Consider the following 18,655-nt stretch of genomic DNA (forward strand, 5'->3'; position numbering starts at 1 on the left):
CGATGGCTATAGAGCTTAACTGCTCTGTTTGATGTCGGGATATGTTATGGGAACAGGAATCCGCGTTTATGAAGGGTGAACATTTTATATTAATTTTGCTTGTGCAAACAGTCTTCATAACTACCCTAAGAAGGCTCATAAACCTGAAAAGAGGACAAACACATATTACAATGATCCATCTTGTCTTAACTCGTGCACGAAGAAATTACGTGCAAACGACAACCTCGGTCGTGTATTCACAAGGCAACGTGCGTCCCTTTTTGGGCTGTCGTTATATCTTTCCCGAAATTGTGCACGTATTCCTACTTGTCGATAACCACTGGTTGCAGCACACCTGGTGAGATCATGGCAGAACTCGGCGCTTTCTGACAGCAGCGTCACCTCTGCTGTGCCAGAAGGAGAAATGAACAAAAACGCCTTTTATGTAGTAAATGGGCATATATCATCCTCGCCGCCAACGTTTCGGTTCCTTCGATCGCCGTAGGGGGTAAAAGCTGTGGAGAGCCTAAATAGTAGTGCTTCTAGTGGGAGCACCTAAGAGCCCCCGCTGTCGCTTCCCGGTGTTATCATTCATCCTTGTATCCGAACGAACAAAGGAAACACGGTAGGAGGAGAAGGAAAGCGAACGAGAAATTAATGAAGAAATTATGAGGGAAGGGTGGTATGCCGAGACGAGAACGAGATAACCAGGCGATCGAATCCACCTAAGATGAGCGAGCAGAAAAGCAGAAGGTGAAGGTAAGGTAAGTGAAAGTAAAGAAAGCGTTGTGTCGTAGCGCATATCCCCGCGTCGATGCGCTACAACACAAAGCCAGACTACATAACGTGCCTTGGTGTGTTCGCTGTTGCAGCGATTGCTTGGTGATACTCGGCCGGCCTCAGCCTTGAACCAAACGACTGCAGTTCACCCTGCGTACAAATTTCGCGTTTAAAGAATCTTAGTCTTAATCCACAGTTTTATATTGCGTACTTCTAATCCATTAATGTAAAGCGAACACGGATAACAGGACGCAAATTGTGGTTTCTGTTTATTTTACTTCTGTGTTAACGCAAAATACACTCTTCTCTGTAGCCGCGCTTACAAGGACTTTGCTGCCACAACAAAACGTTCTATGCTTGTCATCGCTCTCCGAACGGCGGCATTCTGTGCAGTTTATATCAAAGTCGAATGTGTTCCCGAAACCCGGCGTCAGCTTTGTCACTGCATACCTGGACATCCCAGGGAGCCCAATTTCTGCTGCATCTATGACTCCTGGAATTCTAAAAAAACTCACGGATCCGCCCCTCAACATTCGGGCGCTGGGATTCCTCGGCATCGAATACCCTAACATGAAGTTGGCGCCGTTGGAGAAATACTTCAAGGTGAGATTTTTTCAGAAGAATGTTACATTTCGCCAACACAAAATACGCAAAAGTTTCTGACAACGAATGTCATTTCACCGGGCGAGGTCTATACGTGAGCCTATGCTCGACTAATAGAAATATTTGTCCGCCTCTCATTTACCATGGCACGTCTGGGGGTCAGGCGGCGCCCAACAGCCACAGCTACGTTTCTGCAGTCAGTAACCTATGCATTCAATCTTATCAATTAACGACTTACCTATCTAACCGAAGCGCACTGTCATGCTACCCCTCTAAAAATGACAATGATATGAGCTTGTGTCACGTGGCTGCAGTGTTTTGTTTAAAATTGACGGTGTGCTCATAATCTTTTCTAAAACCCTATCTAGAGTGTACATTTGTTCAAAAAACAGTGCCAGCCTCGGTTCAGCCCTCTTGTTCTCCCTAAAATATCCTCAATGGATTTTTTATGCCGGTAATGCTGACATATCTAAAGCCTGCATCCATTGCACTGGCTCAGAAACGCGTATGCTTGTCCTCCTATAGGATGCCAAGAAGCCATCCAACAACGCTATAAAACGAAGGTTAATAAGCAAAAACGGATTTAGAATGATTTGATTCAGGATAAGGAAGGGCGCTCCAAAAAGCTTCCTTATAACTGTGTGATGACATTTCCGCAAGTTAGGGGTCTTGATAATAGAGTGGAAAGGAATGAGGTGAATGTCCCGAGATGAAAGCAGATAAAAAAAACTGCACATGGACAACCCCGTCCAACAATCCCGCGTTTTTTGTTATTTTCCAATCATCCCCTTCACACTTGGACTTTGATATCCTTATTGTTAGCCATTAGACCTCGATCGGCGTTAGCCGGAATGTTGTGGGTATCTGAGTCCCAGTAAAGCCCATGTAACGTTGTTACAAGTGTGCGCGCCCTACTGGGCTTGGCAGCGAAGGTGCATATGGCTGACGTTACACAGGTTTTTGAGGCAATTCCAAGCGTACGCTACAAGCAACTAAAGTAAGAGTGAGGCTTGTGCTGAAACGTAGCCCTGCAACAAGAAAGTCTAAAAGCTCTTCAATGCAGTGCCACACAAGACCACCCTCTATCAGAAGGCATGACAAACCCGTGACTAAGAGCCGATACATGACAAAGCAACAAAAAGATAGCAAACTGGATGCAAGTACCAGTAAGGGCGTGACAGAGAAGTTTCCCGCAAGTGGCGTGCTCCACAGGAAGGCGCGTGCCACGAAGCGAGAATGCGGGGAAGGAGCATAAGTCCACTCGTTGTAGGTAACTCATCATAGGAAAACTGGTCATTGGGGAAGTGTTCCAAAAGGGCGCACCGATCTAGCTGGTCCAGTACTAGGGAAAGGGGTCGAACCGACTTTCTCCTTGTTTAAAAATTTCTCAGGTACTTCTTTCTTTTGCAAAGAAGGGGTGGAGGCTTCACCATGGTGCGTGGTGTGACTGATATCCTGGTACTTTCAAGACTGCCAACCCGTTTTTTTTTGTTTATTTGGTTGTATGCCTTCCCATAAGAGAAACAAATGAGTCCCATATACATTTCTTACTGTTAGTATGGCCATCAACTTTTTGGTGCTGTTTTTAGTTTCACCGTCTTACTATTACTTCATCGTTTTTCCGTACATTTTTTTTGACATTTCACATTTTTTTGGAAGCTGCTTTGAGCTTTTAGATACAAATATGCAGTCCTAGAACCCGGTATACCGGTGTCCCTAATCATCTACCTTGGGGATGTTGTTTGACCACGACAGAGGTCGACAACTTCACCTGAAAACAATGCGCGAAACGTTTATGTACGAACTACTGCTCGTCTCAATTGTTGTCTGCACACATATTTACTGACCCTCGCAATTACGACACTAACGTGTTAATTCATTCATTTCTATAAATTGTAGTTTTTCGTGGTTTCCTACACGGAGGGACACATGGTAAAAAGCAGCTTTACGCTTCAAGCGCTATTGTGGGTCTTAATACAGGGATATTGTTATGTTTTTCAGAAGTTCGCATATTTACAGGTAGCCTAATAATGGCAGAAAATGGCTAGCCCCGGTGCGCTCATACAACCGAAGCACGGTAGAAGCTGGTGGATGAGTAATGGAAGCACAGCTCTAGCGATGTCTAACTGCTCGCCGAAACAAACCCCATATTGTGTTTCAAAAAAGTGTGGGTTTGATCTAGTATCAGGTAATAATAAATAACCAGTTTTTGCTTGGTCACCCAATGCCACAACGGAACGCATTGTAGCTGCACCAAAATCTCTTGATTGACAAATAAAAAATATTAGGCGCTTTCTTTGTGCATACATATCCAGTTGAAAAATACAAAATTAACAACCCAGAAATATCTCAATTTTTCATTGCTAGCAAAATCTGGCAATCAAACTTGGTCGAAGAATATTATAAAAGAAAACTAACTTTGAAAAAGTCCCGTCGTATACATTACTCTCGTCAAGCGACTAAGTAAAAACAAAAAAATATATGAACATCAAACTCAAAATGAGGTAATAAAACCCTAAAGGTGTAACTCCCAACCATCACCCTTAAAAGATTAAATAAGGGGCTCAAACCGGAACCGAACCGAAACGAAAACCGCAACTGAACCGATATTTTTTCCAGAAGTGAACGCGACCCCGAACCGTTATTTTTTGAGCACGCTCAACCCGAACCGGAAGTGAACCGAAAAAAGAAATAACGGTTACCGGTTCATGCCGAAACGGTTCGACCCTCCGTTGTTGATATTGCACAGTGAATGCAATTCAGGCCTTTCTTCTTTCACATACCATCAAATTTGTACCCGCCTGCGCGCTTTGCCTTCCAGACAATTGAACACTATATATCACGCTCCATGTAACAATAGGGGAAATGAATGAGCACCAATGTAGCACTGGTCTCTTGCTTCTGGAAGTGCGAGCGTAGCGCAAGCTTACCAAACGAAATGTCATTCTCGGCAGCTTGAAGGGGATACAAAACGACTTTGCCCTTCCCTAGCTGTGACTCTTTTGGAGCAATCAGGCTGCAGGAATGCTCCACTGCGCAAAAGCGAAAGCCCACACCCGATGTGTGCAAAATTTTTGCATTTCATAATTTGTTTAAAAGTTCCGACTCCTAGAAATTGTTAATACTTAACAAGTGTGACCGCAGGAGCTGCGAAGTGGTTAAGCCGTTTGCTAGTGACCACAAGTGGCCTCGATCTCCCTTCCCCACGACTGTTTTTCTGAAGTAGATGGATATCGAGAATATCTGTGAATCGAGATTTTGATCCACGCTTAATATCTCTCGATGGTTAAAATAGGTCTGCCGGCCTGCAACATGAGCTGCGCCTCGGAGCAGAGATATAGCACGGGGCAGCAAGTGCGCCAGGTTTTTTTAACGTGTGTTTACACGGCACACAACAAAAAAGAAAAGGCAAATCACGTTGCTTTCAAATATTACGCAAAAAGAACAAACCGAATAAGTAAAAGAAAGCACCAAAACGTAATATTGCTCTATACTTTTTTTTTACTTGCCTTTAACTACCAAACGTGTCATCAATGCGAACGAAGTGAGTTCCGTGGTCAGTTTTTTAGGACAGTACAGTGGGCAATCTCTGTTTTTTTACAGATACAAATAGCAGATATATAAGAGAAACCTGTTAAAGTGCGCAGTTCATACATTCGCAAGCAACTGCAGCCATAGATCTTGCCTTGGAAGCAGAAACAGTAATGATGTAGATAACACGTGCACAAAGGCAGGCCGTACCTCACACTGTCCCATTCGCCCAGAGACAATTGTTTCTGCTTGTTCTGCAGTTTTGCCTCTTTCAGATCTGATTTTTTTCGAAGGTGCACCTGTACTGACTGCCAAACTCGCTACGTTGCTTCTACTGCTACTCGTTCCTGAGGGGAGTACTGCTGTAGACGAAATAAAGGACGTCTTCCCAAAAAAGTCTCATCTCATGCTCGCGCGTCTAAATTTCCCTGTCATTTTGTAACACCATATTCTCTTATAAGATTCCGCAATGTAGCACACGCAACGATGGCCGGGGGTCAGGCGGTACGATGACATGCCGATCGTAATGCACACATCCGGTATAGCTATCGCAATAGGAATTGCAGGGGTCAGAGCAATAATGCAGTGGCTGAGCGTTACTTAAAGCTTACTTTTAACCAAAGTGTGGCTAACACATTTGGCAAGGTGGCAGCTGACAAATTATTCAGGGTGACCAAATAATCTAATACATCGGTACTATTTATGTGCCTGTTGTGGGATTTTTCTGTTTTGTTACAAATATAAAAATGTGCGCGTTTGGTATTGAGCGCTGGTATCTTAACGCGCGAGTACGCAGGCCTAAATTTAAGGCTTCAAGGTTAGTGCGATGGGCGATGCCATAGCGATGATTCCGAATTCAACAAAAAGGGAAAGGGCAGAAAATATATTCCACCGTCATATCTCTTGGCGGTGGCTTTATGAATAGTCGCTCGGACAACATAAAGCCTGGGTTAGAAAGTGGGTGGTAAATTGTCGCCACTTCACCAGTTTTTCTAATATCTCAGAATTGTTTAAAGTTTGCTTTGTAATTGCGTACTGCGCTTGAGGAACAGGATCATTCTGAATTTTTGTTGGTATTTGGATTTGACTGTCGTTGTAAACTATAAATGTTTTTTTTTAATTTCAGTAATAATTCAACTCATCGAAAGTTTTGCGAACCTGTTCGAGCTCCCGAACCAGTTCGCGAACCGGTTCGGTACGTGTTTTTGTCGAACCGGAACTGAACCGGAACAAAATGATTTCGCCTGAACGAGAACCGTAACCGAACCGGTATTTTTTCGGTTCGATACACTGGAATAAATCGGTTAATATGTTTATTAAGTAGCAGTGGTGCTACACAGCGCTTATTGGAGCAAGACGAAGAGGGAAGAGGGTGTTGATGAAACATCCCTCGTTCAGGATGCCTGTCACCGGCGACTCGATGGCCCGGTAAACCCAGGCCCTCTGGCGGGCCGGTTTCATGCTGGTCAGCTCAGTCTCCCACTGCTCCTGGTTGGGTTAGGGCAGTGGTGACATGAGTATACGACGTGGAATGGGGTGGGTGTGCTGTCGTACAGTTGACATTGAGAGGGTAGATAGTGGTGTTATCAGGTGAAGATCGCACCCACCATCAGATTTGGTAAATGTAATCAGACCCAGCAGATTTCAAGATCTGGTGGGTGTGATATGGGGACGATAAATTAGGCCCTCCTGCTTGATTAGGGTGTGGTGGAGGGGCGTAGCCCTGGTTAGTAAGTGTCTCACTCTAGGTTGGTTAGGGTCTCTCTTTTGTCTCACTACCGTGAGACAAAATGGCGTTGTAAATATCATCGCAAGGAATTTGGAGTCATGGCAGCAGTCATCGTTTTTGGTTATCGGGAATTTCGGAAATGCCTATTTAGCAGACCGGATGATCGCCTATCCACTTTGCGGAATAACTGCATGATGATGTTTGGAGTTGACTGGCGCAAGGCCAACTAAGGGCAAAGAGCGCAAACAATAATGATTAAATGAGAGTGACATGGAAGTAAAAGTAGAACATTTCAGTAAAAGTAAACTAAAACGCAACGTAATCAAGATGACTGGTGTGAAGGGCTAGGTTGTCAAGATGCATGATAAGAAATGAGTTGCAAAACTTTTATGTCAGCAAGACACTTAAAAACACGTTCGACTGAAAACATGGGCTTGTCTCCTAATAAGTATGATGGGTGTTGTGGAATATGTCGTATGTACAGCTGTTGGAAGTGTTTGCGTCGTGGTGTGTCAAGAGCCTTACATTGAATGTGTATGTGGATTACGGATAGGCCTTCTCCACACCCACTGCACATGGGTCTTGGAGATCCAGTGAGCAGGTGCGAGTGTGTTACATGTGTTTGGCCGATCCGTAACCTTGCCAAGGCAACTTATGTGTGTCTGTTGTGTGAAACGGTTGTGTATCGTCCTAAGTGTGGTTTTACAATGTGGAGTGTGTTGTCTGTCTGTTCATTCCAATTTTTTTGTCATGTTTTACGTAGTTGTTGTTTTATGTGTGGTTTCAAGTCGGTGTGGGGTACTGTTGTTATGTGCACCGTGTTTTTGAGTGCAGCAGCAGCCATTTCATCTGCCGTCTCATTTCCAGCGATCCCCAAGTGACCTGGGACCCAACAAACAGTTACCTCAAGGTTGGCGCCATATGCCGACATAATTGTCCTAAGAAGAAGATTGATGATGTAATTTTTGGATTTCTTTCGGGATGATAACGCCCGTACGACACTTAGTGAATCAGTGTAAATGACAGATTTTGGGGTATGACATTGGACAATGTGATTCACGGCAAGAACTATTCCATAAGGGTCTGCTGTTAAGATGCTACACGTTACATTCATGGATTCAGAAGCTTTAAAATTGGGTCTGTGTGCGTCACATGACACGGCGGAGGCAGTTTTAGAGGCATCGCTATAAAATTCTGTACACTGATACTTCTCCTGCCGTGCCAGAAAGTGCTGCAGTAAAGCATTTCTCGGTACCCTATTTTTATCGAGTAGGATGAAAGATAAGTCACACGACACAGTGCGAAGGTGCCATGGTGCTATAAAATCAATGCAAGATGATTTCAAGATGTTTAAAAAGGAGACATTAGGTAAAGGCACCTCCTCTCTCACTCTTTTGAGAAGGGAACAGAAACGGATAGGCGATTTAAAAACAGCAGTGAAGGGGACGTATCCATAAAAACAGGTTTAAAAGGATGGTTGTCGATTGATGATATTTTACAAACATATAAAAGATCAACATACATTCGCTGGTACTCCAGGAACTATTTGTCCCATTCCACATGCAGGCTTTGTACAGGGCTTGTACGGAAAGCACCACATAAGAGGCGAAGCCCCAGGTTCAGCACTGCGTCGAGCATTTAAGCGCTGTTTTTGTAGCTGACCCGTAGACAACACTACCGTTCTCCAAACGAGACCAGACCAAAGCGGTATAAAGACGCAGTAGGAGTTGTTTATCTGCACCGTATGATTTGTGAGACAAGACTTTCAAAATATTCATTGTTTTTAGACATTTTTGTTTGAGTTGTTTGATGTGAGCGATGAATGTGGGTATTTCATCCATCACCGCACCCAAAAACTTGTGTTCCTTTTTAACAGGGATTGGGTCACCATTGAGGTTTATTTCACGATCTGGCCTTACTCCACGTCGCCTTGATAATACGACGCAGGTACTTTTTGTGAGATTAAGTTTGAAACCATTTTAGTCTGCCCAGCGAGAGAGTTTCTTTACCCCAAGCTGGTATTGACTTTCACATATGGATACGTTACAAGACTTAAAAGATATTTGTACATCATCTACATACACTAAACAGGAGATCGATGGAGGCAATGCTTTCCGAAGCGAATTCATCTTGACGACAAACATCGTGCAGCTCAAAACTCCGCGTTGAGGCATGCCATTTTCTTGAATGGGAACTCTGGACAGTGCCGACCCGACTCTCACACAAAATGTTTATTCGGACAAGTAACTATCAAGAGTTTTCAACATATTACGTGTTACACCACAGTATTTTAAGTCTGCAAAGATGCCGTAACGCCATGCCGTATTGAACGCTTGGTCGATGTCAAAAAATACTGTCTTGCAATACTGTTTGTATATAAAGGCATCTTTATTGTATAATTCTAATGCAACAAGCCCATCATTTGTGGATCGCCCTGCCCAGAAGCCTGCCTGTCAGCTTTCGAGAAGAACATTGTACTAAAGAAAGTGCATCATCCTCCGGTTAATCATCTTCTCGATGAGCTTGCGCAGGCAGCTTGTCAGGGCAATAGGTCTATAGCTTGCGGGAGAAGAAGGGTCCTTCCTTTCTTTCAGAAAAGCCACAACTATGACCTCCCTCCAGAGCCTTGGAAGGTGCCCCGATACCCATATTTGGTTGTATAGGTGCACGAGTATCTCAAGGGTGTCTGCATGTAGGTGTTGAATAATAGTGTATGTAATGTTGTCTGCATATAGAGCAGAAGGTTTACAAGTGGCAAGAGCAATCTTCAGCTCATGGAGTATAAATTCACAGTTGTATGCAGACTTTGACTTGTTATTGTCACGTATAGGCTTTTTTTCGGCTGATGTTTTGTGTTGCATAAAAGTGTTTGTATAGTGTGCCGATCTAGACACGTGTTGGAACTGTTGTGGAAGTGTATTAGCCTGACCTTCCAGAGTGTCTCATGTCGTGCTAACCAGGGGCAGGCTATGTGTGTGTTGTTCTTTTAGTTTACGTAGTCGGGCCCATATCTTGTGTGTGTCCGTGTATGAATTTATGGATGTGAGAAAGGCGCGCCACCTCTCTCTTTTTGCCTCACGGCGCACACGCTTACCTAAGGCCTTTAGTCTTTTGAAAGAAATCTGGTTAAAACTTGTGGGGTGTCTACGGAGGATGCCCCACGCATTGTTCTGGGCCTCCCGCGCACGGTTGCAGTCGTCATTCCACCAGGGCCTTCTAGGGTTGCGCGGGCCCCAAAGGCATGGGGTATTGACTTTTGGGCGGCGGCGAGAATGTGCTCCGCGACGAACTGGGTTGCCTTCTCTACAGGTAAGCGTGTTATGTCTGTGTAGTGTAGTTGAGATGTCTCTGTGAATGTGTTCCAGTTTGCTCTTCCTTCTATAAACTTGCAATGGGAAGAGGAACTGTTAGGGCCTTTATCTATGTATGTTAGTGAGGTTGGGAAGGGGTCACTGCCATATGGGTTAGTACCAACATCCCACTCAAGTGATGAAAAGAGTACTGCAGAGCCAATGGCACAGTCGAGGTCTGGATAAGTGTTGTGTGCTATATTAGGTTATGTAGGCTTGTTTTTGTTAAGTAGGCATGCTCCTGAAGAGTTTAGAAATTTTTCGATTAGCCGACCTCGGGCATGCGTGTGGTGAGAGCCCCAAAGAGTCTTGTGTGCATTGAGGTTACCTATAAGAATGAATGTTCTGGTAGCTGATCTACTAGGCCCTCGAAATTGGAGCTTGAAAACTGGAAATCAGAAGGGGTGTAGATGGAGCACACTGTTATTAGCCTATTAAAGATTATGGTTCTAGTGGGAATAGCCTCAAGGACAGTGTGTAATTGGATAGGGTGGCATGCCAATGATTTTCGGGCAATGATGGCCCCACCACCTGAAGATGTACCACCACCATCCCTGTCCTTCCTAAATACTACGTAACTATTCAAGAGATTTGTGTGTTTGTAGTTTAAATGTGTTTTTTGTCGACACATCACGCTTGGCTGATTGGAACGCATTATGTCGTAGACTTCAAGATTTTTAAGGACGCCTCAACAGTTCCACTGGATGATATTTTATGTTCTCATTATGTACCTTTAAGAGCTACTGGAATGTGTGTATGGGTTCATGTTGTGTCTATCAGGGTTTGTATTCTTGGAGCGGGTTTCTCTGGCTTTTCTGTTGGTTTGGACGCCACAGCCCGTTGCCTGCGCAGCGATGCAGACAGGAACGGTCCGACGTCCACTTCCTCATCAGATGGTGGGGGGGTATCCAGCGAAGTGTGCCGCCTGGAATCGGCACCCTTTCGGTTGCCTTTGGTTCCAGCCGCATGCGCCGCGGGCGTGGCAGGCGGTGGGGCTATAATGGGTGCTTCTGTGGGCCCTGTCGTGTCAATATCCTCCGTGCCCTCAGGTGTACCAAGGGCCGGTGGAGAGGTAACAGTGAGAGCGGCAGAGCTCCCTGTGGCGATCGCAATCGCCACATTCACTGGAGGCGCCCCACTGGGCAATTCCTGACTACTCTGGACTACCATAGGCAGTCCGGCAAGAGACGGCGCCTCCGCAGCCTCTACAGGTGTTGTAGAGGCCGCAGCTGGCCGCTCAGCTGGGGGTTGGGACAGCAACACGTCAGCAAGAAGACTGCACTGTGTTGCCGTGCTGAAAGGGAAACAGCAATACCCAAGGAGGATGGTCGGAGGGCTCTGAGAAAGAGCGACGCTGCACAGGCCATGAAAGGAAAGCATCAACGCCATAGGCCGGTAGGCTGTTGCCACTGTGCAATAGTAGGCGCCATTAGAGGTTAGGGTACCAACGGGAGTGAACAGAATGCTCCCAGCAATGGCTAGTGGGCGGAACGAGAGAGATGGAGAGAGAGCAAAGATTTATTTTGCAACCCATGTCAGGGTCCGCGCTCAATGAGGTTGGGATCAAAGGATGTCCCCGCGGATGGTAAGCAGGTGGTCAAGGGGGGTTGTCAACGAAGAGGTCGTCTTGCCCAGGCGGGCAACAAGGCTCAGAGGGTGCTGTCCACGGGGCTGGTGAAGTGGCGACAGACGCGGCCGCAAAGTTCAGCAGAAGGTTCAACAGCATGTCAACGGAAGGTCCAACTAGGATTTCACCCTAACACTCTTCAAAAGTTCCAAGCATCCCGCGTAAATGTTTTTCGTGGATAACCATCTGTATGATTACTTTTCAGTTGCAAAACAACTTGTTATTGCCCCCGTTGCAATATGGGTTACATGCGATTGAATGATCAGACGGTTAGCAGGGATTAGCTGACTGACAGCGTCATCTTAAAACACTTTTTGCTCCCTCCCACTTGCTGCGAAAATCCATTCAGATGGGTGTTTCAGTGTTTTATCTTCATCAGAAAAATAACCACTGCGGCCGGAAACCTAGAACTCAACCGCAAGCTCAGTTGCGTTGCACTTTCCACTGAGCATTTGCAGGGGGTAGCGTTTTGATGAAACATGAACAGACAGCTTTCGTGAGTAAAAAAAACCAAAAAAACCAAGACATAAGGATGCAAATTAAGAACCTCCTCTCTCACCCGCTGATGGAATACAAATGACAACAGATGAAAAGAAATGCATGCCTCATGCACGCACGCCCACTGCAGGGATATTATCTGGGTTTTCCTCCTGGACTTCTTCACCCGGGCGTACCTAGGTATTCACGCACATAGACGAGCCACTTCACGACAAGGACAGCAGTTTAACTACTTGAACAGCGAGATTGTAAGGAAGGAATAGCGCTGAAGAAGACAAGGACGAAGAGAGCGGGACACGCTCGGGGAGCTATGCGGAGGAGGCCCAGGCCGCTCTGTGGCCCCCGGCATAGCGTCCTGTGTGTATTCCCTCCTTTTTGGCACTGTCTACTTCATCTTTATTCTTTTGTTATGAAGTCGTACCGACAGGCCAAACTAGCACCCTTTTCAATGGCGACTTTTGCGGCTGTGCCGCCCTGCTGCAATTTTTCCCTTCGGGCACGTGTAGGGCGGACTCGGCTGAGCGACCCCTCGCATGTGGCGCCCGGGGAACTTGTACCTCTCTGCCCCACCGTAGTTGCGCCACTGCCTGTAGTTGTGTTGGCGCTAAGTAATGGGGCCATGTATGAGCGGTAATTGTGGTTACAAGAGTTTCATACAGTACTCCATATATACACATTTTGTTTAGGTATTCTCTTCTCCTTTGGTCTCCCCGCTTGTCCATACCCGCTACTCCAACAAGGGAGAAGCGGGTATTGTTTCGAAGCACCTGTTTGGGTGCGTTACATCGCCGGGCACTTTTTGGTGCATCACGCCTCGCGACACCTTCATCGCAGACCAGCGATGAGAGGGATTTAAAAACAGTAATTTCGCGGTAAACAGTTCTTGTTTTTAAGTAGTATAAAATTGAAAAAACAAACACACAAACAAGCTTTTCCAGGGAAATTTTTGTTGTGATGTGACCGATTTGCTGGGGCTTAAACGCTTTGTCAAATCAATGCATTAGGGTGAAATGGACCGCATTATTGAAAAGCGGAAGCTCTGCTTTTACTTTTATGGTGCAGCTTGTAATAATTATATTCTTTTTAGTCCTAACGAAACAATTCATCGGGCACTCAAGTCCCGTAACTGATTTGAAGCCGAAAGCCATTGATTATAGAAAACGTCTGCACACATGTATTGTGTTAGCGGTGCTCAGAACAAACTACGGGGGATTCGCGAACAAAACCCAAGGCCTAGCTATTTGAGTACCGGATGAAACAACGGTCCACGCTGAAGCCAGTGCGCCAGCTACTTCGGACTCAGTCTACCAGACCCCCCCCCCTCTACATGGTGGTAATTTACATGCGAGTTGGCTGCTCCTGCGCAGCTTGTGCGGCAAAACGATCTATTTCCACACCTGCAACCACAGGGCGTTATGCCGCACGAGCTCCGCCGAAGCAGCAAATTTTTTGGTAAATTTGCATTATGTAACATTCGCTTTCCGTATAAAGGTACGCTTTGCTGCCAGTGACACTTGTGCTGCTCTGATCAAAGTAAGATGTTCTCGCTTTTTTTAGTACAACTGTACGTGGTGACGTATATGGTATGTGCCCAATTTTGCTGCTCCTAAGCAATATATCGTCATGAAATACAGGTGTTAAGATTTCGCCCTAGCCGTTCATTGTGTGAAAAGTTGGAGAAAAGCTATTCTTCCGTGATAAAGCAAAAATAAATAAACTGTCCAACCACAACAGCTTGCTTCTTACTTTCCGTTTATAATGTCCCCTCGGTGTCTTCTTAGTATTAGGTAAAGTAGTTCTTTACTTTTATGTTTATTTTCGTATGAAACTAAATTTATATATTTGTCAAGTATGCTCCTTCTTATGTAGAGAAAAGAGAAAATTGGAAGCAGTTACAGACATTCCAACACAGTTCTCAAAGCATGCGAATACATTTCTGGCGAATATTTGATTTTCCTTGTTTTTGGCAGTAAATGTATTTTCACTTTGTAGTTATAAATGTTTGTTAATAGTTCGAGGTAATGCTTCAGTACATTACCAGGTAATAGTTATGCCTTTGTTACAGCTGTTTTAGTCCGTTAAAAAATCATATCCAGGAGGCCTAGGTGAAAAATCAGCGCCCCTTCCCTCTTCTCGCACTTTCTCCCCCCAGCGAGCAAACGTTCTCACTACATTCCTCTTGTCGTCGTCGAGTTAACTGGCCGCCGCTGAGCGTGAAATGTTGCACAGCTTTCTGAAAAGTGTCTACGCTTGAGGCTGGTGGATGTTTGAGTGCTAGTGTAAGTGAAAAGTTTCCATCATGAACGAAAATTTTGTTGTGTCTTCTCGAACTGGGTTCATCAATATAAAGCCACAAAAGCTCGCAAAAATCATACTTTCCATGGCGCTGCAGAAAAAGAGCCATATGCACTTTTAGATATCCTCACGGTCGGCACAGCGGGAGTTTTAAAACTTTCGCCAGTTTATGGCCCGTGTTTTCATGTTTCTTATGATTTTTGTAACCTGCCCTTCCTTTTTCAATGACCAAGCATCATGCAGTTTCTTACCTGAAGGCAGGCGCGCTCGGAATAAAGCTGTATCTGTTTCCACCGAACATACGCGAAGGCTGTACTGCGAGTCGAGAGCAGGAATATAATGTTTTATTTTGCAAATACGTTTAGCATTCGTCCACAAATTTCTAGAAAAGCAATGCCTAGTCTGTGATTTTTTTAATTGCCCAAACGAGACGCACTTTTAACCTGTTTGCCTTGTAACCATAGGTGTAGCTGTTTCCCGCAATCACGCGTTAGGTTGTATTTACACGGGCTCAACAGGATATACTAGAAAACATATTCATCTCGTGGTCTTCTTAAGTCAGTTACTAAACAATTCAAAAGTGACTTCTACAACATCATTCGTGCTTACTGGCTTCCTTGTGTTTATTTTTTATTCTACGGAGCTATATTTTGAAATGATAAGTGTAATTTATGAACTGCTGTGTAGACTGCATTCAATTAGTGAGCTGGGCTAGCGCATTATTATTACCGCTGCGCTTAAAGCGAAACGTAGATCAACAACCTAGTGAGATCTCGCGGAGAGAACCTGTTCCGTCCCGTTACTTCTCCTGACGAGTGGATGAAGGCATTGGTCCGGTCAGATTCCCAGCTCAAGAACAAGGTCGTGGCTGGAGCGGATGAAGTCGTTGCGGCCCTTTGTGTCATGCCCAAGGCGTCCTCATCCATTTTATGAATAAAAGTTGTTTCGTTCTATGTCTCGTAGTTGCAGCCCCAAGAAAAAGCACGGGCGGAGGAACCAACAGGCAAAGGCGGCAGCTTCAATCTGTTTCATTCTCACTGACGCCCTTGCGTAAAGGAATTACAGTGGTTCATATATTTCAGACTAAATACTCCCCGCTGCACCGACATATGATCACCCGATTTCCCACCGGACGTTGATAAATCAGAATTTATAAGATAAAATTGTTTTTCACAATAGTGCAACTATTGATGGCAGAAGGCATGTAAACAGGAGTTGGATACACATTGACGTATAAATAGCAAATATACAACTTTACGTTCTCACTTTTTCACCGCTCTCGGTACTGCGAGTCACTTGATTCACTTCTCTTCTGGATTTTACAGGTGTTTAAAACTGCACTGTCAAATCTGGACAAGGCGATGACCTTCATCAGCGTTGTCATCAGGAAAGAAACAGACGGAAAAAACTTCGTCGATGACATAGACAGCTTTTCGTAAGATTGTACACATCATTACGCAGCTTCGAATAGCCAAGCGGAAATTGCCCTTGTTATGCCAGTCAAGTTTGTCTATATTGTAGTGTGTTATTCAAAACGACGAAAGCGATCCAGTCGGCTTGTGTCGTTTTGTTTTAACAGTATACACGGCCTCTAGTGGTTGTTTTCTGAGAGGGAACAATAGTAGGAGGAAGAGAATTCGCCGTGATTTACAACATTGTATAACAAAAGATTCCAGCAGAAATGTTTCAATTATTCTTTATCGTCACTGGTTTTTATTTTTCCTGTATAGGTTGTGTGTGCCGTAATCAAGCCTAATAACATCGTATATATTTGCCGAAATCGAGAATACACTGCCAAGCTCCTTCATCACGCAGTTGACTTGCACTACGATACAAATAGATGGGCGTCCAACTGTTCCTTCCCTGATCTGCAGAAAATCTGTCTGTACACCTGCTTTCACCATCATATACTTGAAATTATTTGTAGTGCGGCTAGTCAAACATGTTCCTGCTTTTACCTGGCCATGGCATTACTTTTTTGGTCCACTATTGGTACCAGGAACCTTTAGAACCAAAAATTCAGGTCTATCATCTCAACAGTTTGCACGACGACGTAAAGTAGCAATGATTAATAAGTCAACAGTACAGTCCACGTTTGTGACGAGATACTCCACAATGGAAAAGTAGGTGAGAATAGAGTAGGAGACAGGTTTGGGGGAAACGATGGATTAGGCCACAACAGTCGCGACGGTCGCGACCGTCGAGGTGATACACTAGTTGGATTCACGGAGAGAAATAACCTGAGGCTATTGAACGTACTCTTCTGCAAACGGAATAATAGTAAAGCGCCATAAAAATCACACAATGTCAAACAAAATAAAAACCGAACATCACTTCATTTTTGGTGATACCCCACGTATTGCGTAGGACAAGTTGCGATGCCCTAAATCGGTGCAGCGATCATAGAAATGTTAAGAGCAAACTATAGGCTGACTCTCATAAGGGAAGAATGGAAACTTGTGAGAACTAGAAACCGTATACTAATGGCGTTAGCCAGGGCTAGGACGTAGGAGTTAAAAGTAACCCTTCGGGACAAATTCACAGTTTCAACTGAGAAGAACGAGTAGAATGTGGGCATTCTTATTGACAACGGAACGGTACTCACAGCGTCATCCACAGCTGGCGCTTAAGCAACATGCCGGAAGCAAATTGGCGGAGTACCTTAGTAAACAAAAAACGTTGTCTGACATCATAACATAAAAATGTCGACTACGGTGCATGATAGTTTATTTGCGCAGCTGTCTTAAGTTATTGCCTGAAGTGACAGGAACGGTACTTGAGTGCGAGGTGGCAGCGATTGAAGAAACTGGACAGAAGAAAATCTAAAGCAACTAACCAGAAGCTAGCTCTAGGTAAAAGACAAAATTTGCGGAATCAAAGATGAACAGGGTAATGTCACCCACAACGTTGTAAAAATATTAGTGAATCGACACGATTTTTCACCACGTTATACACCAGGGACGTCATACGATGATAATGTACTAAGATGCCTAGGCTAAAGAACAGTGTTTCATGAATAACTTCAGGAAGAAGTAAAGGCACGAAAAAGCACGATACGAGGAAGAGGTGCACGGGGCGACGTAATAACGATGGATCTCTCAAGTGTTGCGATTCAGTGCTGCCAAACCTTGCTACACTTTTTCGAGACTGTTTGTGGAATTAGATCGGGCAAATAACCTGGAAGAACGCCAGCATAGTTTGGACTCAGAAGAGGAGAGCTATAAAAGATCTTAAGAATTTCAGACTCATCAGCGTAGTCTGATTGTATACGAGCTGTTAAGCAAGGTAATAAAAGAAAACCCGAAGCGAAAGCCTAGATTTCTAACAGCCGAGAAACATGGTGTGTTTACTAAAAGACATTCTACAATCCCCCACATGTATGTTTTCAATAAAGTAATTAAAAGTAGGCACAGCATAAAGAAGCCATTTACATGGCACTTGTAGACTGTAAACCGGGTTTTATTCAATAGACACCGCAACAGTGCTGGGAGCGTTAAAAGATCACGGACGACAAGAGGCGTACATTACTGCTGCAAGGCACATCTAATTGCATACGGTCAGAACAATCCTTCACGAGAAAATCCAAAAGTTTTTTTAACCAAATAGGAGTACGGCAGAAAGATACCACTTGGCCACAATTGTTCATTGCTTGTGTGGTTAGGGTATACACAAAGCTTAACTGTAAAGCGAAGTATGCATAAACTGGGAATTGTTGGGCCATTTTACATCTGAAGACGATATATTCTGGCCATTGGGTGTGCAGAACACGTTAATAATTCTAGATGAACAACAGTCACCTAACTTAGTGGTGAGGGTAACAATGAACATAAATAAATCTAAGGTTACGATAAGTAAAAATCCTTGAATTGCGCCTTTCAGCTTAGGAAGTTAAAAGCTCGAACAAGTATACGAACGCAACTAGATTGGACAACTTCTCAGTGATGATCGAAACTACGAGAAAGTATCCGGGCACAGACAACGAATGCCCCAGAGAGCACTTGGCAAGCACTCATACATTATAAATAGTCTGTCTGTCTGTCTGTCTGTCTGTCTGTCTGTCTGTCTGTCTGTCTGTCTGTCTGTCTGGGTTCAGTCTAGGGTCAACTTAAGTGTACAACGTCTCAGTGTACAAATTGTAGGGCCATGCATACCACACGGGTGGTATACCCGGTCCGCCTGTGACGGTTCACAGTCGGTGCCCAACGAGCATGTGTGTAGTGCGTATGCCAGGAAATGAGAGCGCACACGCACTTGCCCGAGCGT

The sequence above is a fragment of the Haemaphysalis longicornis genome, unplaced genomic scaffold, assembly GCF_048455015.1.
Source record: "Haemaphysalis longicornis isolate Haplotype H1 unplaced genomic scaffold, Haemaphysalis longicornis Haplotype H1 scaffold_4, whole genome shotgun sequence".
Taxonomy (NCBI): domain Eukaryota; kingdom Metazoa; phylum Arthropoda; class Arachnida; order Ixodida; family Ixodidae; genus Haemaphysalis; species Haemaphysalis longicornis.